This window comes from Colobus angolensis, unplaced genomic scaffold (genome assembly GCF_000951035.1).
Source record: "Colobus angolensis palliatus isolate OR3802 unplaced genomic scaffold, Cang.pa_1.0 Scaffold322, whole genome shotgun sequence".
Classification (NCBI taxonomy): domain Eukaryota; kingdom Metazoa; phylum Chordata; class Mammalia; order Primates; family Cercopithecidae; genus Colobus; species Colobus angolensis.
In genome coordinates this window covers 2,606,508-2,634,275 of record NW_012116511.1, presented here as the reverse complement: position 1 = coordinate 2,634,275, position 27,768 = coordinate 2,606,508, and the positions used below count along the sequence as shown (strand labels likewise).

General features: G+C 37.6%; 1 pseudogene; it reads right to left on the bottom strand.

Moving 5' to 3' along the window:
* Window positions 1-409: 409 nt before the first annotated feature.
* LOC105518613 lies at window positions 410-22,346 on the bottom strand (annotated as a pseudogene).
* Between the last annotated feature and the right edge of the window lie 5,422 nt (window positions 22,347-27,768).

The window sequence follows — 27,768 nt, the reverse complement described above, 5'->3', positions numbered from 1 at the left end:
GGGACTACAAGTGCAGTCACCACACCTGGCTAGATTTTTTCCATTTTTAGTAGAGAGAGGGTCCAAGTTGCCCAAGCTGGTCTCTTAACTCCTGGGCTCAAGTGATCCACCCACCTCAGCCTCCCAAAGTGCTGGGATTACACATTGCACCTGGTTAAACTTCTGAAATTAATGAAGTGCTCCTAAATCCTTGATGAATGAACATCTTGAATGGCAAATTAAGTTTCAAGTGACATACAAGTCAACAAGTATTTCTAAGTTTCTATAATAAATTTCCGAATTCGAAGTTATTCTTTCTTTCTTTCTTTTCCTTTCTTTTCTTTTTCTTTTTTCTTTTTCTTTCTTTTTTTTTTTTTTTTTGGCCGGTCTGTTTTTAATCGTGGCAGGGCCTCACACACACATTCAGAGTTCAGATCTTGTTGAAAGCTGTGATGTCGACACTCTGCACATGCTCCTCAAACTTGGTGATCTCCTCTTCCGGCAAGTCTGTCTCCACCTTGTCCTCCACCACACACTGAATATGCAGCTTCCGGATACCGTAGCCCACCGGCACCAGCTTGGAGGCCCCGCTCACCAGCCCATCCAGCTTGAACGGAGCGAACACATGCCTCCACCTGGGTCATGTCCGTCTCATCGTCCCAATGCTTGATGTCCAGCAGGATGGAGGACTTGGCCACCAGCGAGGGATTCTTTGCCTTCTTGGTGTACTGCCGCAGCCTCTCGTCCCGCAGCCGCCTTGCCTCCTTGTCTTCCTCCTTATTGTCGCTGCCAACAGATCAATGTCATCGTTCTCGTTATCCTCTGCTGGGGGGCGGGGAGAGCTCCACTTGGTGCATGGGAGACATGTGCTGGGTCTGCGGGGCTGTGGACCGTGGCCGGGCGAGCTCTTCTGTCTCCTCCAGCACGTTCAGCCGGGCCTCCAGCTTGGAGATGGCCCTCTGCAGCTCCTGCACCACACCGCGCAGGCTCTGCTTCTCCACTTCCAGGCTGGCGATCCGAAGGACGAGCTCACTGTGGTCTCCACTGGGGCCGCTGGAGGCCCCGGGGCCGAGCTCTGGCGGGAGGCGCTGGCCACAGGCCCATTCATCTGCTCGTAGAATTTCCTTTCTGCATCTTCATATTTGAATTTGTCGAGCCAGATCTTCTCATGTACTAGGAAGTTTGTGGCTATTTTTCTGACTCCAACCAACGATGCGGCTACCAGAGATGAGGAATCCGTGGACGCGGGACGCCTAAGGGCGAAGTTACTCTTTCATAATGTACAAAACCCGTAAGTCTTCAAAAGAAAGTACCTTTTTTTATTGAAAAGAAAATCCTGCAGTTTGAAAATAGAAGTTTGTATTTCAGAGAGTTGGTAAGGAAATAATCCATTAAAGACTGCTTTTATAAACATAAACTGCTGGAAATAAAGTAAGATTTCTCAAAGACAATGAAAACATTCTGACATCTCAACAGGAGTTAGCCTGATGAATCCATCTCATACCAGAAGTCTTTGTTTTCTATTTCTGGCTCCTTCAGGAGCTCAAGGTTTGACCTTGGACAGGTCATTTCATCTCTCAGAGCCTGTTTCTCTTATGTCAAAGGAAAAGGCTTGTCTGTAAAATCTTTAAAGTTCTTCTGTTTCTAAAATATAAAATTATCATTCAGATACTCGTGGTATAATATTTATAAATTCTTTAAATGTTTACAGAAAAATGTTTTGAATATTTTTCTATATACTGAGCTGCTATGTTGAGAAATTCCAGAAGTATCACTTCAGTGTACTGTTGCTCTGATGACCAGCTATTACTGGAGAGGGCTACTGTTTCTTCCTTGAAACTTGTGTATTCCCCTCAAATACTGATGGAAGAAAAAGTACATGAATCTTTATAGTAAAAGAGAGACAATTAGATATAATTGATCTTAATAGATCTGTAGATAATATGGACCATTATCTACATATCATTTGTTAAATTTAATGCGCTCTAGCGCTCAGCTAAACTAATTGTATTGTGTATGTGTATATCTTAAGCACAGTTGATTTCATAGATCAGTGCCCCTGGGCTAGGCAGGAAAAGGTCAAAGCTCTTAAACCAGTCCACCAAAGTATGTTAACTAAAAGCCTCAGAACTAGTAGTATTTTTCGTTAGTCTTTCTGCTGCAGGGTAGAGAAAGAAAGCGAAATCACAAGGCAAGTATTTTTCTACAGCAGTTTGATTTAGCAAATGTTGAACAAATAAAACATTAACTAAATAAAATATTGCATATATATATATATATGTATATTGTGTTTATTTTCATGTTGTCTGACATCCTGACAACAACAATCTGACATCCTGACATGCTGGAGGCCCAGTGGAAGGTAGGAATTTTCCTATCTGGGAGGCAGGTGGTGAACCAGAAGGCTTATAGGTGCAGATGATGCTTGAACTGAGTGTTCACAGGTGCTTTTTGCCAGATAGTCTAACAGATTAAGGTGCTCTCCCTACAGAGGGAGAACCAGAGGGCCGGAAACTGAAGGTTGAATTCAGGGAAAATGACAAGTAGTACAAGAAAATAATGTAGAAGTAGGCAAACTTTGTGTCTCTGAGTTTCCTGGGCCTGAAATAATTGGCAGGGTGAATCTGAAATGCAGACACAGAAAGTCACCCTTGTTTTGATGCCCCTTGTTTTTCCTTTTCATGTTTATATTTTGGTGCATTTCCCTCCAATATCAAATATTACCTTGGTACTAAAAAACATCAAGAAGGGAAAATACAGGCAGGAAAACGAGGAGAATCAGCTTGTTACTTCTCTCCCATGTATGATTGGGCTCATGTGATTGGTGCATTAGACTTTGTAGTGTCATTTCACTCCTTTCTCTGTAGACATCAATACTAACAAATGAACTGCAAAATCCTAAAGTGTGAGGATAAACACCAATTATTTATGTATGTACATCATTTGTATGGATTTCTAACTATTGATCTTCAGGTAAATGTCTAGACAGAAGTAGATTTACATATAGGTAGTTGTGCTATACTTTTACATTTATAGTAATTAATATCTAGAAAAGCAAGAAGGAAAAGACAAAATATCACTATTATTATTTTACCTACTTGCCTCTGCAAAAACGAAGAAATAAAAGGATTGCCTTCTATCTACCTGAGACAGACATTTAAACTATAGTGAATTCAGAATCTTTAGGCATTCTCCTCAAAGTTTCTTTCAGTGAAAATTGATATGAATCAAAAATTTATGTTAAAAAAAATGGCAGGGCCAATGCTCCTAGCAGAGTTATCTGAATGATTTGCTAGGTCAAGCAATCGGTCAACTATTTTCCTCTAGATTGTAGGATTAGTATATCAGGCCAGATTCTTATCCTGTGCAATGTTGAGCACAGTTATTTTTGGAATCTGAGAGATCGTATGATTTGACACTCCTAAAGGAGACCTTCTAAGACTTTACTTCCAAAAAATGGAGTGGATATTATAGTGAAATATAATTCCTATACTAAAATACAGCTGTAAAAACCAAAATGCAGTTTGAATACATTTAGAGGGAGTCTTCAGTGCTTTGTCCATTAGATAAAAAGATTGCAAATTAAAAGTACTCAAAAATTGCAGTTGACATTCAGAAACTCATTAGCTTCATTCTTTTCCAAAATCACCATAGCAATTAGTCTAAACTTTAATTGGTCAAAATTATTCATCATTAAAACACTGATTTCTAAAAGACTATTTTGTTTTCCCTCTGTCTTGGACTTAAATTTTTTAGGAATTTAAATCTTTCTCTACCAGTTTCTGAAATGATTAAGCAAATTTACATTTTTATCTGTCTAGAGAAGATATTCCTTCCCTTGAACTCTCTCATTGTGGCCTCTTCTGCTTGGTCAACTGTCGGTGGAAATTCTGTGCTGATCATCTATAGATTACATGCTAATCTATATTTCCTAAGAAAAATAAGAAAAATATGTACACAGAGTTCAGTTTATATTTAGAAATCTCAGGATCTTTGGTCAATTCTTACTCCATTTTCATGACAATCCCTACATTTTTATCTCAATTTAACTTATCCCGTTTAAGATGTTGCTTCCTTATTAAAATATTTATCACCTTAAAATTATCCACTATAATTTAATATATACAAGCTTTTATATTCCTTCCTTCCTTCCTTCATATGTGCAGCCAATCAGTCATTTGTTCATTCAGTATCTTCCAGTGCCAGCACTGTGCTAGAAACATGGAATAAGAAGAAAGAGGTATGTTCTATGATCTAAAAATGCTTATAAAGGTCAGGTAAACAAATAAGTGCATTTAAATGTTAAGAGAACAAAGACAAGAGAATATGCAGGACATGCTGGAGGCCCAGTGGAAGGTAGGAATTTTCCTATCTGGGAGGCAGGTGGTGAACCAGAAGGCTTATAGGTGCAGATGATGCTTGAACTGAGTGTTCACAGGTGCTTTTTGCCAGATAGTCTAACAGATTAAGGTGCTCTCCCTACAGAGGGAGAACCAGAGGGCCGGAAACTGAAGGTTGAATTCAGGGAAAATGACAAGTAATGCAGTCTGGCTAAAGCAGAAAGGCATATCAGTGAGGCAGGGACCAGATAATGGATAGTAAAAAGAGAGAGTTTGGATTTCAGACCACAAAACATGGTCGGGGAAGAATCAGCAAAATTAAGCAAGAACAATAATATGATATATATTTTTTCATTTAGACAGAATGCACTGAATATTTAAAGAAATAGAAATAAAACATTTCAGAATCTAGCTTTTGCTTCTCATTGACAAAGTCTTCACTAAGGTGGAATAAAAATGGAAGCATGGAACAGAGAGAGAGAACCTGTGTTTCTGCATGGGATGACAAGAAGGGTAGATGAGGCTCACCCAAGTGCAGTAATGTTTACAACTAATTGATCACAACCAGTTACGGATTTCTTCATTCTTTCTCTACCCCCATTGCTTCACTTGACTAGCCTTAGAAATGAAAAAAAGAAAAGAAAAAGGGTAGATTACAGAGTTCAGGATCTGTGCTTCGGTCCCCATATTTCCAGTCCTTTTCACCAATGCTTGGTAAATATGTGGTTAAATTAAAAATTGTATTCAATTAATTAATTATTAGTATTAGTATTTTTTGAGACAGAGTTTCACCCTTGTTGCCCAGGCTGGAGTGCAGTAGTGCGATCTCAGCTCACTGCAACCTCTGCTCCCAGGGTTCAAGCGATTCTCCTGCCTCGGCCTCCCAAGCAGCTGGGATTACAGGCAACTGCCACCATGCCCAGCTAATTTTTTGTAATTTTAGTAGAGACAGGGCTTTGCCATGTTACCCAGGCTGGTCTTGAACTCCTGACCTCAGATGATACACTCGCCTCGGCCTCCCAAAGTGCTGGGATTACAGGTGTGATCCACCATGCCTGGCCCTTAATTAATTTTTTTTGAAAGCTATATATATGACAGTGACCAAAACTATATGATTGAGGAAATATTTGTAGAAATGATATATATGACAACAATAGCAAAAAGGACAGGGGTAAATAAACAGAAGTCTTATTTTTCAAAATTCTTGCACTTTATTAGAAGCATTATAAAATTAACTGTAAGTAGATTGTGGTACTTAATAATAAATGTTGTAAACCCTATGGCATACACTAAAAATAATGTAAAAAATGTGTATTTAAAATGCCAACAGAGGAATTCAAAGGAATATTTTATAACAACATCAGTTAACCTAAAAGAAGACAGAAAATAAGGAAGACAGGAACAAAAATACAGGTGAGACAAACAGAAAAGAAATAGCAAGTTATAGTTGGGTCTTGATTTTTAAAATCTGGGCTAAGAATTTCCATCTTTTAATAGGGAGAAGTAATCTATTTATAACAAATATAGTTATTAATTAAGTTGAGCTTAAGCCATATTAAAATATATAGATTTTTAGTCTGGATAAAAATGTATGGCCCCATTATATCCTGTCTATAAGAGAAAAACTTTTTGTTAAGAAAATACAGATTGATTGAAGGAAAATAATGGAAAAAATTATAGCATGCATTCAATAAACTTAGGCAATATGGGTTGCCTATTTTAATACCAGAAAAAAATAGACTTCAACGCAAAGAGTATTATTAGATATAAAGAAGAATATTCCATAATAATAAACTGCTGATTCATTAAGGAAGTATAACAATTATATATGTGGGAAGGTGGAGCGAGATGGCAGAATAGAAGGCTCTAATGATTGTCCCACTACCCTGCAACGACACCAAATTAACACCTATCTACACAGAAAAAAAAATCTTCAGAAGAATCAAAAATCAGGTGAGCAACTCAGTACCTGGTTTTAACTTTATTGCTGAAAGAGACACGGAAGAAATCGAAAAAACAGTCCTGAATCCCAATGGCTACCTCCCTACCCACAGAAACTGGCAGTGTGGTGTGGGGAGCATTTCTCAGTGCTGAGGGAGGAGAATATAGCAATTGTGAGGCATTGAACTCAGTGCTGTCCTGTTAGAGCAGAAAGGAAAATCACGTCAAACTTAGCTGATGTCCATCCACAAAGGGAGCATTTAAACCAGCCCCAGCCAGAGGGGAATTGCTGATCCCAACAGTTGAAACCTGAGTTCTTGCAAACCTTGACACCAAGGGCTACAATGCTCTATGTCTCCAAATAAACTTGAAAGGCAGTCTAGGCAACTTTTAGGCAAGTCCTAGTGCTGAACTAGGCCCAGAACAGTGGACTGGGTGGGTGCAGTACATACTGAGACAACAGCTGGGGCAGGGCTGCACAGGGTAGAGTAATGCTAGCACTCTCTGAGCCAGACACCACCAGCTCTCCCTTAACCCTAGGCTGCACAAGTCTCTCCAAAAGAGACCCCTTTCTTCCACTTGAAGGAGAGGAGAGGACAGAGTGGGGAGGATTTTGTCTTGCAATGTGGATATCAGTTCAGCCACAGCAGGATAGAGCAATGGTCAGAGTCAAGAGGCCCTTGTTCTAGGCCCTAGGTCCCAGATATTTCTAGACATACCTTGGGCCAAAAGGGAACCCGCTGACTTAAAGGAGAGGACCCAGTCCTGGCAGTATTCATTACTTGCTAACTGAAGAGCCTTTGAGCCCTGAATGACCACTAGTGATACACAGGTATTATGTCTTGGGCCTTGGGTGAGTCTCTGAGACTTTCTGACTTCAGGTGAAACTCATCATCTTGCTAGCTTGGATGGCTATGGGTCAAAACTCCTTCTGTTTGACAAAAGCAGAGGGAAAAATAAAGTCTTGTACCTTAGGTACAAGCACTGCCACAGGGGGGTAGAGCACCAAGTGGTCTCTTGGGGTCCCTGATTCTAGCACTTGACTCTTGGATAGCATTTCTGGACCTTCCCTGGGCCACAGAGGAGCTCACTGCACTGAAGGGTAAGTCCCAGGCAAGGCAGCATTCACCACAAGCTGACTTAGAGCCCTTGGGGAACATTGGAGAGAGTCTGTCAGTACTCCTTGTGGCCTGGGGTGGTGGTGGCTATGGGGTGAAGCTCCTCTGCCTTTGGAAAGGGGAGAAAGTATGGGAAGGACTGCATCTTGTGGTTTGAGTGCCAGCTCGGCAACAGTACAATAGAACACCAGGCAGACTTCTAAGATTTTTGACTCTAGTCCCTGAACTACTGGACTGCAACTCTGGACCCATGTGGGGCCTAGGGGACCTTGCCACCCTGAAGAAAAGGACACAGGCCTGGTTGGCTTTGCCACTGGCCGATTGTGTAGCCCCAGGGCATCGAGTGAACATAGGCAGTAGCCAGGGAGTGGTTACAGTAGGCCTTGGGCGATGCCCAGTGCTGTGCTAACTTTAGGTCTCACCCAGTGCAGTCACAGTAGTGGTGGCCACAGAGGTGCTTGTGTTACTCCAACATTAGGTGGCTTGGAACATAGAGACTATGTTCGTTTGGTAGAAATTAAGGAAAGAGAACAAGAGCCTCTGCCTGGTAATCCAGAGAATGCTCCTGGATCTTGTCCAAGACCATCAAGGCAGTACTTCTATGAGTCTGCAAGAACCACAGTGTTACTGGGCTTGAGGTAACTCCTAAATCAGATACAGCTTAGATCATAAAACCTAAGCCCTTTGAAATATCTGGAAAGCCTTCCCAAGAAGGACAGGTACAAATATGCCCAGACAGTGGAGACTACAATAAATACTGAGTTCTTCAATGCCCAGAAACCAAAGAACATCTGACAGCATCAACACTATCCAGGAAAATATGACCTCACCAAATGAACTAAATAAAGCACCAGGGACCAATCCTGGAGAAACAGAGATATGTGACTTTTTAGACAAAGCATTCAAAATAGCTGTACTGAGGAAATTAAAAAGAGATTCACAAAAAGACAGAGAAGGAATTCAGATAAATTTTATCAGATAAATTTAACAAAGATAATGAAATAATTTAAAATAATCAAGCAGAAATTCTGAAGCTGAAAAATGCAGTTGGCATACTGAAGAATATATCGAAGTCTCCTAATAGCAGATGTCATCAAGCAGAAGAAAGAATTAGTGAGCTTGAAGACAGGCTATTAAAAAATAAACAGTCAGAGGAGATAAAAGAAAAAAAGAATAAAAAACAATGAAGCATGCTTACAGAATTTAGCAAATAGCTTCAAAAGGATAAATCTAAGAGTTATTGGCCTTAAAGATGGGGTAGAGAAAGAGGTAGGGGTAGAAGTTTCATTCAAAGGAATAATTACAGAGAGTTTCCAAATCTAGAAAAATACATAAATATCCAAATACATGAAGGTTATAGAACACCAAGCAGATTTAATCCAAAGACTACCTCAAGGCATTTAATAATGAAACTCTCAATGGCCAAGGGCAAAGAAAGAATCCTAAAAGCAGCAAGAAAAAAAAAAATAACATATGATGGAGCTCCAATAAGTCTGGCAGCAGACTTTTCAGTGGAAATTTTGCAGTCCAGGAGAGAGTGGTGTGCCATATTTAAAGTGCTGAAGGAAAACAACTTGTATCCTAGAATACTATATCTGGTGAAGATGTCCTTCAAACAAGAAGGAGAAATAAATACTTTCTCAGACAAACAAAACCCGAGGGATTTCATCAATACCAGACTTGTCCTACAAGAAGGGCTAAAAGGAGTACTTCAATGGAAAGAAGAAGACATCAGTGATCAATAAATAATCACCGGAAGGTATAAAACTCACTGGTATTAATAAGTATATAGAAAAACAGAATCTTATAACACTGTAACTGTGGTGTGTAAGCTACTCTTATCCTAAGTAAAAAGACTCAATGAAGAACCAATCAAAAATAATAACTATGGCAACTTCCCAAGACATAGTCAGCACAATAATATATAAATAGAAACAACAAAAGGTTTAAAAATGGGGTGGGCGATGAAGTTAAGGCATAGATTTTTTATTTGTTTTCTTTTTGCTTGTTTCTTTGTTTATGCAAATGGTGTTAAGTTGTTATCAGCTTAAAATAATGGGTTATAAGATAGCGTTTGCAGGCTTCATGGTTACCTCAAGCCAAAAAACATACAATGGAGACACAAAAAATAAAAAGCAAGAAACTAAATCATAACACCAAAGAAAATCACCTTCACTAAAAGAAGATGGGAAGGAATGAATGAAGGAAGAGAAGATCACAAAACAACCAGAAAACAATTAACAAAATGGCAGGAGTAGGTCCTCACTTGTCAATAATAACATTGAATGTAAATGAACTTAATTCTCCAATCAAAAGACATAAACTGGCTGAATGGAAGGAACAAGACCCATTGGTCTTTTGCCTACAAGAAACACACATCACCTAATAAAAAATAGACTCAGAATAAAGGGATGGAAAAAGATATTCCATGTTAATGGAAACCATAAAAAAGTCGGAGTCATTATACATGTATCAAACAAAATAGATTTCAAGACCAAAACTTTGAGAAGAGACAAAGAAGATCACTATATAATGATAAAAGGGTCAATTCAGCAAAAAATGTAATAATTTTAAATATATATGCAATGAACACTGGAGCACCCAGATATATAAGGTAAGTGCTAAAGCTAAAGAGAGAGATAGAATCCAATATAATAATAGCTGGAGACTTCAACACCCCACTTTCAGCATTGGACATATCTTCCAGACAGAAAGTCAACAAAGAAACATCAGACTTAATCTACATTATAGACCAAATGTATCTAGTGGATATTTATAGAACATGTAATCCAATGGCTGCAGAATACACATTCTTTTCCTCAGCACATGGATTATTCTCAAGGATAGACCATGTGTTACATCACAAAATAAGTCTTAAAATATTTAAAAAATTGAAATAATATCAAGCATCTTCTGTGACCATAATGGAACAAAACTAGAAATTAATAACAAGAAGAATTTTGGAAACTATACTAATACAAGGAAATTAAGCAATATGCTGCTGAATGACCAGTGGGTCAATAAAGAAATTAAGAAGGAAATTTAAAAATGTCTTGAAATGAATTATAATAGGAACACAACATACCATAACCTATGAGACACAGCAAAAGCAATAATACTAAGAGGCAAGTTTATTACTGTAAGTGCCTACATCAAAAAACAGGAAAAGCTTCAAAAAACAATCTAATAAGGCATCCTAAAGAACTACAGAAGCAACAGCAAACCAAATCCAAAATGAGTGGAAAAAAAGAAATAATAAAGATCAGAGCAGAAATAAATGAAATTGAAGTGAAAAAAATACAAAACATCAATGAAACAGGAAGTTGGTTTTTTAAAAAGTTAAAATTGGCAAGCCTTTAGTCAGACTGAGAAAAAAAGGACAGAAGATCCAAATAAATAAAATCAGAATTGGAAAAGAAGACATTACAACTGATACTTCAGAAATTCAAAGGACCATTAGTGGTTACAATGAGCAACTATATGCCCATAAATTTAAAAATTTAGAAGAAACGGACAAATTCCTGGACACATTCAACCTAGCAAGATTGTACCATGAAGAAATCCAAAACCTGAACAGACCAATAACAAATAATGAAATTAAAGCTGTAATAAAAATTCTCCCAGTAAAGAGAAGCCTCAGACCTGATGGCTTTATTACTGAATTCTATCAAACATTTAAAGAACTAATACCAATTCTACTCATACTCTTATCAGTATTCTGAAAAATATAGGAGGAGGGACCACTTCCAAACTCGTTCTACAAGGTCAGTGGTTACCCTGAGACCAAAATCAGACAAAAACACATTAAAAAAAAGAAAACTACAGGTCCATATATCTGATGAATATTGATACAAAAATCTTCAACAAAATACTAGCAAACAGAATTCAACAATACATAAGAAAGATCATTCATCATGTCCAAGTGAGATTTATCCCTGAGATACAAGAATGGTTCAACATATGCAAACCAATCAAAGTGATACATCATACCAACAAAATGAAGGAGAAAAACCATATGATCATTTCAATTGATGCTGAAAAAACATTTAATAAAATTAAACATCACCACATGATAAAAACTCTTCAAAAAACCTGGGGATGGAAGGAACATACGTCAACATAATAAAGCCATATACATCAGACCCACAGCTAGTATCATACGGAATGGGGAAAAACTGAAAATCTTTCCCCTAAGATCTAGAACACGACAAAGATGCCCGCTGTCACCACTGTTACTCAACATAGTATTGGAAGTCCTAGCTAGAGCAATCAGCTAAGAGAAAGATATAAAGGGCATCCAAATGGGAAAGGAAGAAGTCAACTTATTCTTGTTTGAGATTATATGATCTTATATTTGGAAAAATATATGGACTCCACAAGAAAACTATTAAAACTGATAAGCTAATTCAGTGATATTGCAGGATACAAAATCAACATACAAAAATGAATAGCATTTCCATATACCAATAGTGAACAATGTGAAAAAGAAATAAAAATACAACCCCATTTGCAATAGCTACACATACAATTAAATACCTAGGAGTTAACTGAAGAAGTGAAATAGCTCTGTAAAGTATAACACACTGATAAAAGAAATTGAAGAGGACACAAAAAATGGAAAAATATTTCACATTTGTGGATTAGAAGAATTAATATTGTTAAAATGGCCACACTATCCAAATCAATCTACAGATTAAATGCAATCCCTATCAAAATACCAATGATATTCTTTACAGAAATAGAAAAAAAATTCTAAAATGTATGTGGAACCACAGAACATGCAGAACAGCCAACTCTATCCTAAGCAAAAAGAATAAAACCGGAGGAATCACATTACCTGACTTCAAATTACACTATAGAGCTATAGTAATCAAAACAGCATGGTGCTGGCATAAGAACAGATGCATAAACCAATGGAACAGAATACAGAACCCAGAAACAAGCCCACACACCTACAGTGAACTCATTTTTGATAAAAGTGTCAATAACTTACCCTGAGGAAAGGACAGTGTCTTCAATAAATGGTGATGGGAAAGCTGGATCTTTACAGGCAGAAAATTGAAACTAGACCTCTATCTCTCACCATATATACAAGTCAAGTCAAAATGGATTAAACACTTAAATGTAAGACCTCAAACTCTGAAAGTACTACAGGAAAACTTTGGGGAAAATCTCCAGGACATTGGTTTGGGCAAAAATGTCTTGACCGATACCCCAGAAGCATAGGTAACCAAAGCAAAATGAGACAAATGGAATGACATCAAGTTAGAAAACTTTCACACAGCTAAGCATACAGTCAAGAAAGTGAAGAAACAACTCACAGAATGAGAGAAACTATTTGCACACTTCCCATCTGACAAAGAATTAACAACCAGAATATATAAGGAGCTCAAGCAACTCTACAGGAAAAAAAATCTAATAATCCGATAAAAAAAAAATGAGCAAAAGATTTGTATAGACGTTTCTCTAAAGAAGACATACCAATGGCAAACAGGCGTATAAAAAAAATGCTCAGCATCATTGATCATCAGAGAAATGCAAATCAAAACTGCAGTGAGACACCATCTCACCCCAGTTAAAATGGCTTTTATCCAAAGACAGGCAATAACGAATGCTGGCAAGGATGTGGAGAAAAGGGAACCCTTGTACACCATTAGTGGGAATGTAATTTAGTCCAACCACTATAGAGAACAGTTAGGAGGTTCCTCAAAATATATATATATATATATTGAGCTACCATATCATCTGGCAATCCCACTGCTGAGTACATAGCCAAAATAAAGGATATCAGTATACCAAAGATATTTACACTCCTATGTTTATTGCAGCACTGTTTACAATAGGTAAGATTTGGAAGCAACCTAAGTGTCCATCAACAATGAATGGATAAAGAAAATGTGGTACATATAGACATCAGAGTACTATTCAGCCATAAAAAGAATGAGATTCAGTCATTTGTAACAACATGGATAGAACTAGAGATAATTAGGTTAAGTGAAATAAATCAGGCACAGAAAGACAGACATCACATGTTTTCACTAATTTATGGGATATAAAAATCAAAACAATTGAACTTATTAACATAGAGAGTAGAAGAATGGTTACCAGAGGCTGGGATGAGTGGCACAAGGCTGGGAAGGGAGGTGGGGATGAATAATGGGTATAAAAATTGTTGTTAGAATGAATAAGATCTGCTATTTGATAGCACAACAGGGTGATTATAGTCAGTACTAACTTAGTTGTGCATTTTAAAATAAAAACAGTATAATTGGATTATTTGTAACTCAGAGGATCAATGCTTGAGGGGATGATAGATTACCCATTCTCCACGATACACTTATTTCACATTGCATGCCTGTATCAAAACATCTCATGTACTCCATAAATATATACACCTACTATGTACCCACAAAACTTTTTTAAAAAATTAAAACCAATTATATATGTGTATGTGCTAATAACAGAGCTTCAAATTCAATGAAAAAAAAAACCCACAAAATTTGACAGAACCAAAAATAGAAATAGGCAATTCCAATAATTATATCACTTTTCTCTCATGAATGTGGAACAACCAGGCAAAGAAAACAGTAACTGTATGGAATATCAAAACAAAAATATCAGATACTTTCGTCTAACTAACATCAACAGAATACATCCAACAACTGCAGAATATACATTCTTTTTAAGTGAACATAGAACATTTACCAGTGTAGTTGATGTGCTAAACATCTAAATAAATTTTAAAACCTTGCAGTATTGCTGACTATAATCTCTAGCCACAATGGATGTAAATTAGAAAAAAATACATTGTCTAGGAAAGTCTGGAATATTTGAAAATTAAGTAACCAACTCTAAATAATATTAATATATGGGTCAAAGGTGAAATCAGAAGGAATATTAAAAAACATTTTGAAGTGAATGATAATGAAAGTACAACATACAAGTATTTGAGAAATGGAATGGCAAATTCATTCTTTCATGAGGAAGTAACTAACATAGAATTGCCCCCTTTCTGTAAATAATTAGAAAACTGACCAAATATGTAAAAGAATTATTTTTAAAGATTGGCCTATAGATAACAAAGGACTATTATTTGCTTAACAAATGTGTTAAGCCCTACCAGCCAGAGGAAAAACAGGTATTTAAGGATGATCACAGATTTATCTTCATAGTTCAACAGCAACTATGTGTTGTCTACAGGAGATACACTCTTAATGTAATGATCCAGAAATACTTAAAAATAAAAGAATTGGAATATATGTACCATGCATTTAAAAACTATTATGATATACTAAGAAGGCTGCAGCACCATTTCTGTGGTATTCCTGCCAAAAGTATGTTTCTTGAATCTAATCATGGGGAAACATCAGACAATCCAAGGTGAGCGAAAGCCCATGGAATGATTGACCTGTCTTCTACAATAGTGTCAAGGTTATAAAAGTCAAGGGAAAGTCGAAGAGACCTGCAAGGGGTGATTCTGAACTAGAGCTTTTAAATCTAAGTCTTGTTGGAACAACTGGTCATACTTGAAGAGGACTCAAAGAGGTGGACTAAAGAGTTACAAGAGTTAAGTGATAGTATTGCATCAGTGTTGATCTTCTGGTTTTGATGGCTGCATTTTATTACTGTAAAAGAATGTTAAATGTCTTTGTTCATAGGAAATACACACTAAAGTAGTCAGGTATTGAGGCTTTAGGTTGATAATTTATTCTCAGTTTAGGAAAAAATTCTTTCTGCTGTTTGTGCAACTTTTGAGTATGTTGGAAAATTTTCATACAAAAATCAACCTCAAAATTGACCATATAAATGAATACCATTGAAATACTCTTGAAATTCTCAGTAGTAACATTAGATGCTAGAGATTGTGGAGTAATGCCTTCAAAATTCTCGGGGCAACAGCTGTTCATCACTGAATCATACCCTGATCACCTTTCAATCAAGCCTGAGGGTAAAACAGCAACATTTTCAGATAAATGAGAACTCAGAGTGCTCATTCCCTCTATCAGAAACTGGAGAATCAACCTGATGCAAAAGAGGCAATAAAAAATGCATCCAGTAGTGGAGAGAAACATTAAAATGACAGTGTTCTGTGGGCCTGAGAGTTAAAAAGAGGGGCCAAAGAGTAGCAAAGTGGGAGAGTGGGCAGAGATATGTCTGGAAATTGGTATTTTCCAATGTAGATATTTTAAAATAGGTGCATGCATTCCTTTAATGATGATTAAAAAATTATATTTAATATGAATTTAAAGAAGTGAGTGGGGAAATGAAGATGGTAAGTAAAGGCTATTTTTTTTAACAGCAAAATAAAAGAGAAAGCAGAGAAGGTAGTTAAAAAGGAATCTATGTTTGAGAGACTGTTTTTCCTGCTAAATTAAGAGAAATAAGCATGGTAGTGTGATCTGAAGGAAAGCCAGAAACTGGGTGACCAAATAAAATGCACTAGAAAGAGTGCTTTTTCACTGAGGCTGGTAGAAAGGAGGTGATGTACCATGTAGATAGAAATAATTTGTAGTCTAGTGTGCTACAGAGAGCCTCACTTTTCTTTATACAAAGGCATATTCTAAGAAAAAAATAGGGCATAGATGGATAAAGAGGATTGCAAAGCTTTGCAAAAAGTTGAAATAACATCCGCGCCTCATAGTTGAGGGAGCTAAAAGAGGAACACATAGAAGAATTGCCCAGCAGCATGGATGGTCCTGCTGAGGAGGTGAACATGAATTTTTAACAGCATTAGCCATACATTTGTATAGTGTTTTTTAAGGTTTTTATTAGAATGTTTTTGGCAGCCTGGGTGTAACTACTAAATTTAGATTTGCCCAGTCTTGCAAACAAGTAATAACCCAGGGTATGGCGTAAACTAAAAAGAAAAAGAAGAGAAACTATGCAAGTATGTCAGGCAGAATTCAACTGGAGGTCAAAATTTGCTGAAATAGCAGGTAGAGTGGGATTAAAGGAGCAAAAAGTGGGGATTCTGTGAAGTTGTGGTCCACGAAAGAATGAGAGGAGGAGGGGGAGAAATCCAGAACTGAAACTGACTACTCCGAAGACTTGCTGGTGAAAAAATCTGCCAATAAAAAATCAAGCATCCTTGTATACAAAGAAGAAAATCAAAGAGAGATGCCTAGGGACCTTCAGTTCTTTTCAGGAAGTTAAGCTGGCCTAGAGCTTCTTGCTGAGCATCCTTGCATTCATGGGGATGACATTTCTGGGACAAAGCAAACTTCCACCATATCAAACTACCTGTAGATGATAAACCAACTACGATGAAGTTGGCCTTTTCCAGGTTTCTACCTTGGCACCAATTTAATACTTGAGTCCTTTCTACCAAGGTTGTTTTTTATTTATGTTTTTGATTTCCTCTGCATTTCAGTGATAGTTGTCTTGGCACACAGTCCCAGCTGCAGACAGCTTTTATTTGTAGGTTTACCTATTCAGAAAGAATAGTCCCGTTTAGGGATTTCACTGTCATTCTAAGCTTTCCACTGAGCTACGACTCTGCAGCTTTCTTTAAATTCAAGTCACTGGGGAGGGCTTTTGAAATGCTCAAAGAATGAGACAACATTTTGTACAAAAGGGAAAAAGCAACCAAAAAGATATTCCAGAACCAAGTAGATACCATGAAAAAGAATGGAAAAGAGAAGACAGTGACAAGAACCAAAAGGACAACAGACAATACGTCGAATCTGTAATAAGCCAGCCAGAAGCCCCAAGGACAAGGGCAGTAACCTGCAGATACAGGTTTGCACGTAGGGAAAGAAATTCTTACTTTGTAATTCCCAAAAGCACCACCCAAGTTACTAGAGGTGACAAAAATACTTCCTCTTTTTAAAATAAGGAAGTTATTTTTGGACCACATTATTAGTGAACTGGTTAGTTTTAGAGAGCTCTTCTAGAAACTCATTGAGGTATAGATTTTCAAAGTAGTTAAGTACATTATTTGAGTAAAATAACATTATGTTCAACCTAACTTACAAAAGGAATAGTATACTTAAATAGACTTGTGCCTGGAACTGAAAATATACTTAGTTAAGCATTGCCATATTTTATAAAGGATGTTAGAATCCCTTTTCCCTATATTTAGCAATCCTAGCTGTGATGCAGGATAGATTAATAGAAAAGCCACAAAGTAATTGTAATCAAACATAAAGGTACAATTTAGGAAATGGGTAATGTACCTATAGATGCCTAATCCAATATATACATCATATGATGCCCAAATATGCCACATTTTTGATATGTTAGAGGAGCATGAAACGAGTGATGGTCAGGAAATGATTCAGAAAGCAAATCCTAAGGCAGTTGCAAAGCTGTAGAAGGAAAGTCCTAGAAAGCAAGTCCTAAAGCACTTGCAAAGGTGTAGAAGGAAAGTCCTAGAAAGCTTTAATGTTTTGGGCTTGCACATGGGTCTCTTTGTCCTCAAAATGTTTTAAGAATAATTTTTCAGTCATCATTTTGTAAAAACCAATGGCATTTTCATCGAAAATATTTTGGCCTCTTGAGGTGGACTTGCAAAAACTACTGCAACAGCACTTTTGTATCCCCACTAACCATTTTGATGAACTCAGCTGTATCATCTCCTGCCCTCACCCACTGATTCACTCCTGGTTACTGCCCTGTGTTCTTAGCATATATGGTACCCTGCCATGGCTCATTCATTCTCAGCAAGGGGACAAGGAACTCAAGAACTAGTAGCATGAGAGCAAGTTGCCTCAGGCCAGTGTTCAGACCCAGCTATAGGTCTTGCCTTGTCTCCTCTCTACTTTCTCCATTTCTTTGGCTCTCCTGACAATTTGTCATAGCTTCCCTGTTTGAGCACACATTTTGCTTTTCCCCTTGCATTTCTATTGATCATCCAGAAGCTGTTTGCTGGGGCCTCTACAACTCCCAGCTTGCAATATTTATGTCCATTCTCTTGATATCTGTGTGTATCCATTTCCCTGATATTTTAAAATGTGTTTCTCCTCAGTTTTAGCTCTTCTCCTGATTACTACTTTGCCCTGTCCCTAGATATCCTGCCATAATTAATGTTGAATGAAATAATCTAATCAACCAAGACTCGAAATTCATACAGACTTTGAAATGGGAACAAAATCTTCCATTTGTTTCTAGTGTGTCCTCATAGATTTGACTCTCACCCTTTGTACAGGGGCATCAGTGGCATTAAGTGACAAATTACTTCTGAGAGTTGTAGGATAATTCTGTGTCAAGCTCTCCACTCAGATCCAATGAGTCACTAGTTCCTACTTATGAACGGGTATTAACTTGCTTCATTTGCAAACGCCAGCAAGAATTTTGGTCACAAGCCACAGTACCATAAGAACTGGCTTTGGAATAAGTTAGGTTTTGGTTCCTATGCCAGCTCTTCCACATCATAACTTTGATCAGGATAACAATAATAATAATATTTTTTTCTCCCAAGACTTACCATAGAGTTTGGTACATAGAAAGTACTTAACTACTATAATGAGGCATAAAAATGTTTAATTAATCACCGAGATTTAAACTGACTTTTAGAGACACCTTCTTAGCAGGTACCCAGTTCCCTAAAGTTTCTCATCTCCATGGCACTCACTATAACCTTAGCAAAGGTTATCAGGATCTTCTGTTGACTGTGCTGTTCTCTCTGTACTTTTGGCCTCTTGGAAACACTGTCCCTCCCAACAGTCCATGCTGACAGTTTCAAGCTGGTATGATCACGTCTGTCTAGTCAGATGCTAACTTTCTGCTTCCCAGAGGTATGTCTCTTAAAGTTCGTCAGCTGACCTGAGGAGCCATTTGGAAAGGTTCCTTCCTTCAATATCTCTGGCCAAGTTATGCATACCTCCTCATCAAAGACAAATAGAAAACAAGGTCAGTACGAAAGTGGTGCTTGCCTATCTCACTGTCTGTACCTTTCCCTATTATGACTAGCCTCATAATCTTTAGGTTAGAATGACTTGCACTAACCTGTTCCTAGAGTCCCTTCCTTGTCCCTTGTGGCACTTTGCCACTTGTGATTGCAACTGGTGGTTTTAAGCATGTCTCCACTTCAAAACTCCAAGCTTTATGAAAAGCAAGAAGATGTATGTACCGTTTGACTATTGTTGTATCCCCAGTTTCTAGACCAGGGGTTGACATTATCACATAGCGGTTAAGAACTTGTGATTTGGAGTCAGCCTGCTTGGTTCAGCTTACAACTCCACTCCATACTATTTACGTGAATTTAGGCAAGCTACTGAAATTACTCCTACTTCAGTTTACTTTCCTAAAAAATAGATATTTTCATAATAGTGTTTACCTCTTAGGAGAGATTAAATAAGTTAATATGCATAAACACTAGGGATAGTGTTTGGCACAGAGCAAATAACTATTAAAATAGGTACTCAGTAAATATTTGCTGGATTAACAAATGCCAGAGTAGGTCCAGTCATCAGCATTCTGCAGACATCATTTAATCAACCTGAATAGTCCAGCTGCTTTAGAGTCTCTTGATTTTTTTTTTCATGATTTTTTTTTCATTTACTGCCTCTCAGGCTTTATTGCATTTGTGTCAAATGCACTTGTCTAAACATTTAAAAAAGCAAAACAGTGTTACATAGTTTTAAAAGCCATTATAATTTGACTATATGAGTTTCTAAAACTTCATGTACAAGTGCTTAATTGTCTCATTTGAGGTTTTACATTGCTGATGAAATCCACTCATTTAAGAGGTAGGTAGTAACGCAGTGTGTGGGGTGTAAAGTAAGATGCTAGGAGTGTGTGTGTGTGTGTGTAGGTATGTTTGTGTATATGTGTGCCTATGTATATTTGTGTGTGTGTGTGTTAGGGGTAGAGCTGGCTATGCCAAAGGTGAATAAGATAAAATTCCTGCTCTATAGAAGCTTGAAATTTAATAAAAGACATAACCATGCAAACAACTAACTAAACCACAAGGCAAAATCCTCTGTGAGCCTATGAGTATCTGCATCCTTCTCTGGGAAAGTGTAATAATCTCTTTTTGTGTCTACAGTTGTACCCAGGCTGGCATCTGAATTAGATCGTAGGCTCCTAACATTTCACTTTATCAGTTTGTACAATGCCCCACATCTCTGTGAGCTAAAATAAAATGCTGCTATTAGCACAATGTGAAAAGAATGGATTTTTTCCCTGAAGGGAAAAAAGTAGTGCCATGAAGCTATAGAATAGGCAAGTCTCTCAGTAAAACGAGTTTCCCTAAAAGGATTTCCTAAGGAACATCTTAAGGTATTTAAATAAACAAACAAATAAGACAACTGAGTAGAGTTTAAGTCTGTGCCTTTTCCTTATTCTCTAGTCCTGGTTCTTTTGACGTACAGTGAAACATTTTTGGGGTTATTTATTTCCACCCCCACTCTGTCATAATATTAAGAGAATTCTCAGAGGGGAGAGTATAGAAGTCTGTCAGCAGCAGACTCTATTCTGGCAGGAAGATTATTCTATAAAAAAAGGAAGAAATGGATTTCCTCTCCTTGTAGTTCAATATTTTCTTCCTCTACACATTGGTTAAATTCTTCCATCCTATTTCCTTGAAAATGTCAGGGTTGGGCTGCCCCAGTCTCAGACAACTCTCTTCATTATGATTATCAGTGTTAATGCCATGTCATTAATCCTCATGAGTATATGGAGGCCTCACACTGAATGAATGGGGAAGGTCACCATGGAAACATTTGTCTCCATAGATGACTCACGGCAACCCCCATAACTGCTGAACCACATCCTGTCTCTCAAATGCACTGGATGAGGCCACAAATTTGGCATTTCCTATAGGACCATATTATTTTTAAAAGCTATTAAAAATCTATGCCAGGGAAGCATTCTTCAGACTCATGGTAATAATACTCTTTGCAATGTGTTTAAGTGGGTGATGCTATGCAATTAGTTGTTAACACCTTTTAATAAATGCACACAGTAAACATTACCTGTGGTTTTTCAGCTCCCGGTTTCTTTGCAGTGCTGTCATCTCTGGAGACAGGCACTGGCAGAGAGAAAAGTGCCCATGTAGAAAATAAGCAAAACACCTGCATTCTCACATTTCAGAAATGATCCTCCTTAGGGGTTAGTGTGGTCTATCAACCTGCATCACAGTGAAGTGGAGGGGAATAAAATGGTCTTTGCTGGATTTATTTTTTTTGGCTGCCTCAATGAAAAAATCAAGCAAGATAACTCATGTAGAAAAATTACATTTGAGGACTGCAGACTTCTCACTTAGCCTTATCATGGAACGGCAGAATATCAACATTTCCTAGATGGAAAATTAGGTCTATGGTGGGAGAGATCAGGCTTAAGTAAAATCACATGAGAACTACTGTATATATACCAGTCACCTCGGCACTGCTATGCTGAGCAATCTTTCTAGGGTTGCTATGTTCAGAGATGGCCGTAACTATACACACCCTAAGCCCAGCTGGAAAAGCAAAAAAGGGACTGAAAAAGGAACAGACTATTTCCCAGGCTGTACACATTTGCTGAATCTTCACAGAGGCAGGTTGTCATTTCTTGTTTATTTCTTGAATCCTAGATGGAAACCTTGAACTTGAGTGATAATAATAGTAGACATTTGCTAACTGTACATATATTAGCTCATTTGTGTCTGTAAATGATCATATAATTCGGGTAGTATTCTTTACTTCATTTGACAGATTAAGAGACTGAGGCATGGAAAGATTAAGTGATGTTACCATGGTCACGTAGCTCTTAAATAGCTGAGGTGGGACATGAACCCAGGAATCTGGCATCCAGAGTTTTTTTCCTTTAACTTTAAGCCATGTGTTTACCTCTTGTAGAGTCATATTTATTCCTTTTCTCTCCTTTTCTTTCCTCTTCTCTTTCTCTCCCTCTCTCTTTCTTACCATTTTGCTACTACTCTTTCACACCTGTCCCCAATCTTAGCCCTCAAGCCCACACCCACTTCCCACTTCTCTCCTCTCTCTTCTCTCTCTCCCTCTCTATTACTGGAAGTGATGGGCCCCATCTGGGTCCACCAGCTGGCCCCAGACAGGGGATTTTGGCCGATCCCAAACTAAATCCTACTTGTAACGCAGGAAAAGCTACTCCCTGCTTCCAGATCTCCCCTTCTCACTGACCCTCCCTTGTCCCCCTGTCACCTTCCTTCTTTTGCATAGGCTTCCAGTTCTCTTGTACTCTTTTCCCACAGTTTTCTCAGGAAAGAATGAGTTTTCTTAAAGTCATCTGATATAGTTTGGCTCTATGTCCCCACTCAAATCTCATCTTCAATTGTAATCACCACGTGTTGAGGGAGAGAGTTGATTTGATCATGGGTGTGGTTTCCCCCACGCTGTTTTTGTGATAGTAAGTGAGTTCTCATGAGATCTGGTGGTTTTATAAGGCAGTTTCCCTGCTCCCGCTTGTTTCTCTCTCCTACCACCATGTGAAGAAGGTTCTTGCTCCTCCTTGTCTTCCGCCAGATTGTAAGTTTCCCGAGGCCTTCCCCAGCCATGTGGAACTGTGAGTCAACACAAATCTCTTTTGTTTATAAATTACCCAGTCTCAGGTAGTAGCTTTACAGCAGTGTGAGAATGGACTAATGCATTATCGTATAGTAAATTCAGTCTCGTCATTTACATTAAATGTAAATGAACTCTTTATGAACATTTGCTTTTTAAAAAATTTTTGTTATTGAAGTACAGTTTACCATATAAATGGTGTCATGGACTGAACTCTGTCCCAAAATTCATACGTTGGAGCCTTAACTCACAATGTGACTGTATTTGGATATAGGGCCTTTAAAAAGATAATTAAAGTTAATTAAGGCCTATAGGGTGGGACCTTAATCCAAGATGACTTACACCCTTATAAGAGAAGGAAGTGACACAGGGATATGTATAAACAAAGGCCATGTGAGGATACAGTGAGAAGGTAGTCAGAGACCTCAGGACAAACCAAACCTGTTGACATGTTGATCTTGGAATTCCAGCTTCCAGAATTGTGAGAAAATTAATTTGTTGTTGAAACCTCCTAGTCTATGACATTTTGTTATTGCAATGCTAGTAATTTAATACATATGGGGAAATACACAAAAATACACAAATCTTAAGTATACAGCTTGATGGGTTTCTACATATTTATAAACCCATGAAATCACTCCAGATCAAGAAATAAAACATTTCCAGTACCCCAGAATCCTCTCCTGCCCCTTCCCACTCACGTTAGCAATCTGTGCCCATATTTTCAGATCTGTTTCCCTGCAGAGAGGGTTCTCTTAGGCCCTTCTCTCTCATGTGGAAGAGCTTTTCTTCTGCAAGTGCCCCTGTGCCTGGGTCTGGATATGAGAGTCAATTTTGGGAGTCAGGGTTGGCAGGGCCATTTGGCCAAAGAGCTAACACAACATTTTCCAAGCTGTTTTCACAAGTAATAAAGATGACACTGTAATCTTCATCTGATTTCTGCATCGATTTCTCAATTGTTTCTGAACTAGAGAGGGGAAAAAGGTATAATTATCTCCTTGATACCTAACATCTTGTTGGTTGACTGTGTTCAAGTTTGGAATTTTAAAAATAACCTATTTTTATTATAAAATATTTCAAACATTCAAAAATACGTATGCTAATATAATGAACTACCACCTGATTTCAATAAATAAAGATGATTTACTATATTTGCCTTTGAAAAACATTTTAATTTAAACCAGTAAATCAGAGTTTCTTCTAATAGTCTTGAAATCTAAAGGCTTTGGGTCTTTTGAACAAATAATGAATGCCTCTAACAATCAAATAAAAAGCACAACATGACACAAAGCTCTCATAATTGTTAATTCTACTTTTTATCTAATGCACTTTCTATCATGTTGCATACCATCTGCTAACTAACAAAATGCCCTAAGGCTCAAATTGATAGATGTAAAAATCTCCAAATTCTACATAAAATGGAATTTGATATGTGATTGATGATTCCACACTGATTTGGATTAGATCTTTGATGAAGGAGTAGAGACAACTGAAAGTTTAAGCAAATTTGGGGTTGTCCTGAGTCACTAATATCATCCTCTGGGCAGGAATTGGTCTTGGGATCCATTTACTTTCTCTTCTCTCCTGTATGTGTATGTGTGTGTGTATATATATATATATATGAAGAGCACCTAGTGGACCACGCCTTGATGATCAGGCAGCTACACCAAATGGTTACAGAAAATATGAATAGGTTTGAGAGGGGAAGAGCATCATAAATTCTTCAAAGAATTGCTACATGGGTTTAGAGGTGACAAAGCTATTACTGGTGTAGAGTCACCATAGAAAGTCCTGTGTCCTGAATGAAAATGCTCAAAAAATGAGAAAATCGGAACTTCAAAGATAGGCATAAACAAATAGAAGCATATTTCAAGAGAACCAGGCAGAACATCAAATTCAAGCCAGGGTTAGTTATTGTTTTGGAGGAATTATCTAATCTAGGGCAGTGAATGTGAACAGCTATGAATGATTTTGAACATAAAGAACTCATTGACTTCGTGTGCTCACTCCAGAGATCTAAACAGCATGTTCAAAAACAAACGGCCAAGGAGGGAGACAGGGAGTGAGAGAGGGAGGGAGGGAGATTAAGTACTGAAAGTGGTGAGAGCCCTACATTAGGTTGAGAAGAAACAGGATGTATTAAGAAACAAGTTAATGGGAACATGTGTTGATTTTCTTGTGTGATTCTTTTAATTCTTTAGAATTATCAATATGAATGATAAACCACATGCATCCAGTAATAAAAAATCCAGGTCTGCAGCTGCTGAGGAAACTCAAAACCCATTTTGGTGTTTAAGTGAGGTACTTCTGTCAGCATTCAACAGTAGTTTTGCAAGGATTTACACTGGGGTCACATCCCTAGTCTCGATCCAGCCCTCATATCCACCTACTCTTAGGAGAAGGAGAAAGTTACCTGATTGGTGGATTTAGGATTAGTTAGATATAATCAATGCAGCCCATTCCTCTCTTTTTCTTGAGTCTATGTGCTGGGAGAAGGGATGTATTGTATGCTGTTTACCCTTTGATATGGACCCTGCTACAGTGTGGTGGGTCTGCTGCTTTCTTGCTGTACTTATGGACAGAAGGGAAGGGGAAAATTTGTTCACTTCAGAGGTGAAGTCTTAAGAAGTTCACGCTGCCAGTGTCTAAGTCATAGTCTCCAATCACTTTTGTTAGTAATAGAAGTGTATTTTGTTAGTAATATACCTTTTGTCACTTTTGTTAGTAATAAAAGTATATTTTGATGTTATCCCAAAGTTGAACATGGAGGAAAGATTGTTTTTCAACAATGCTTTCAGCAGTATTTGGCTCTATTTCCTAAATGACTGGATAGAATTAAATAAATTTGTAATGATGTACTAATATAAATAAATGAAGTATCAGTAACGAATATATGAATTAAGACAAAGCATGTAGCCTTGAACAAGCTGGGGGACAGAATATAAGGTCTTACACTATTAGTGGCTAATATCTATTAAGTGTTTATTCTGTCCAATTAATTTTGGTAACATTGTGAGCCCCATTTTTTTGTGAGTCCCAATATTGTGAGATGACAGCCAAAAAGATGTGGACAATGGATTCATAATCAAGGGCTTGATCTCAGAGTGGGTTCTCTTAACTTAGAATATACTGAAAATTTATTAAAATAAAATTGTCTCTGAACTTCCGTGAAAACAGAACTTTTGTTATCAGTGCTAATACTTCTTTCCTTTTTCCTTTTTATATTGAGATATATTACCAGGAGAAAAAAAAAAAATTATCTGTTAAGACATCCTGCAAAAGTATACTCCGAAGTTTCCCCCAGTTTATCCTGCCAGTAATGGGACATAAGTATGCACATTTTAATCCACCTTGGATTAAAACTTATTTAAATTAAAATGTATTTAAAAATAGGCTGTTGCCACTTTTTATATTTAATTTCAGTCAGGATAGGCTATGGTCATCCACAGTATCAAGCAGCCTCAGAACTTCATTGGCTTAAAACAACTTAGATGTATACCTTGTTCAAACTACATATTTTTTTGCAAGCTAGATGAGTGCTCTGTTCTCTATCATCCTTTCTCTGGAATCCCACGCAGGAGAGCTGTATAAGGTTTTGCATCTGCTATTCAACGTTCTTTTCCAGAAGTAAAAAATATCACTTAGTTCACAATCCCATTAGTCATAACAAGTCATCTGGCTTCACCCACTTACAAGTTGCCTGGAAGTGCAAATCCACCATGTATCAAAAAGGAAGAAAGCTAGACAACACTTTATGATCAGCACTAGGATTGCTACATGATTTTACAAGTTTTATAGCTGAAAAATGGCAACTAGCCTTATTTGGCATTTACATTACGAGAGAGGTTATGCAATTATTTTCTCTTTTGTGAATTGTTTGTACATGCCCTTTTGTGTCTGACATATTAAAATGGGTATGTTGGCGGTGTCCAGTAGAAAAGTTGGTGGAGGAATTTAAGTTGTTCTCAAGTAATCAACAAGGATTATCCACTTTTTCTCCCTGCCCCTTACCCACTGCTGTCTCCCTTATCCCTTGGAACTAAAGTTCTATATAGGAAGATATTCTGGAGGGTGGTGGTTACCTCATCTGTAACACACTATAAGCAACGTGTCTTAGAATGGTTTCCATGGGGGCATTGATCATTTGGTGTTTCCTAACCTGTGATTGATTCATAAGTTTATCAATATCTCATGTCAGGCTACTTCAGGTACTCTGTAAAAGGTACCTATTTTTCCAAGGTGTATTTCTTAGGCCTCTCTTAATTTGAAGTGACATAATTCCAATCTGAACTCATTAAAAAAAAACAAAATGGTGTGTCCTCAAGTAAAAGTTACAGGGGTTTCCTAGGTTTAGGCATGGCTGGATATGTGAAGTCAAATAATAACATCAGAACTTACTCATTTATCACTAAGACCAAACTAGGAAGTTATGTGAGTCTTTACTTGCTCATGTATGTATTGAGGATAATTATTATTTTTCTGCTGTACTTGTTTTGAGGATTCTTTCATTAATTCATGCAAAACTTTTTTTTTTCTTGAGATGGAGTTTCACTCTTGTTGCCCAGGCTGGTGTGCAGTGGTGCAGTCTTAGCTCACTGCAACCTCTGCCTCCCGGGTTCAAGCGATTCTCCTGCTTCAGCGTCCCAAGTAGCTGGGATTACAGGCATATGCCAGTATGCCCAGCTAATGTTTTGTATTTAGTAGAGACGGGGTTTCACTATGTTGGTTAGGCTACTCTGGAACTCCCGACCTCAGGTGATCCACCCGCCTCAGCCTCCCAAAGTAGGGATTACAGGTGTGAGCTACTGCACCCGGCACATGCAAAACTTTTAATACAATGCCTAACATAGTAATAGTAATAGAAGATAACTGCCTACTACATTTCTTACTACATATACTATTACTATTTATTCTTATATATGGATGGTT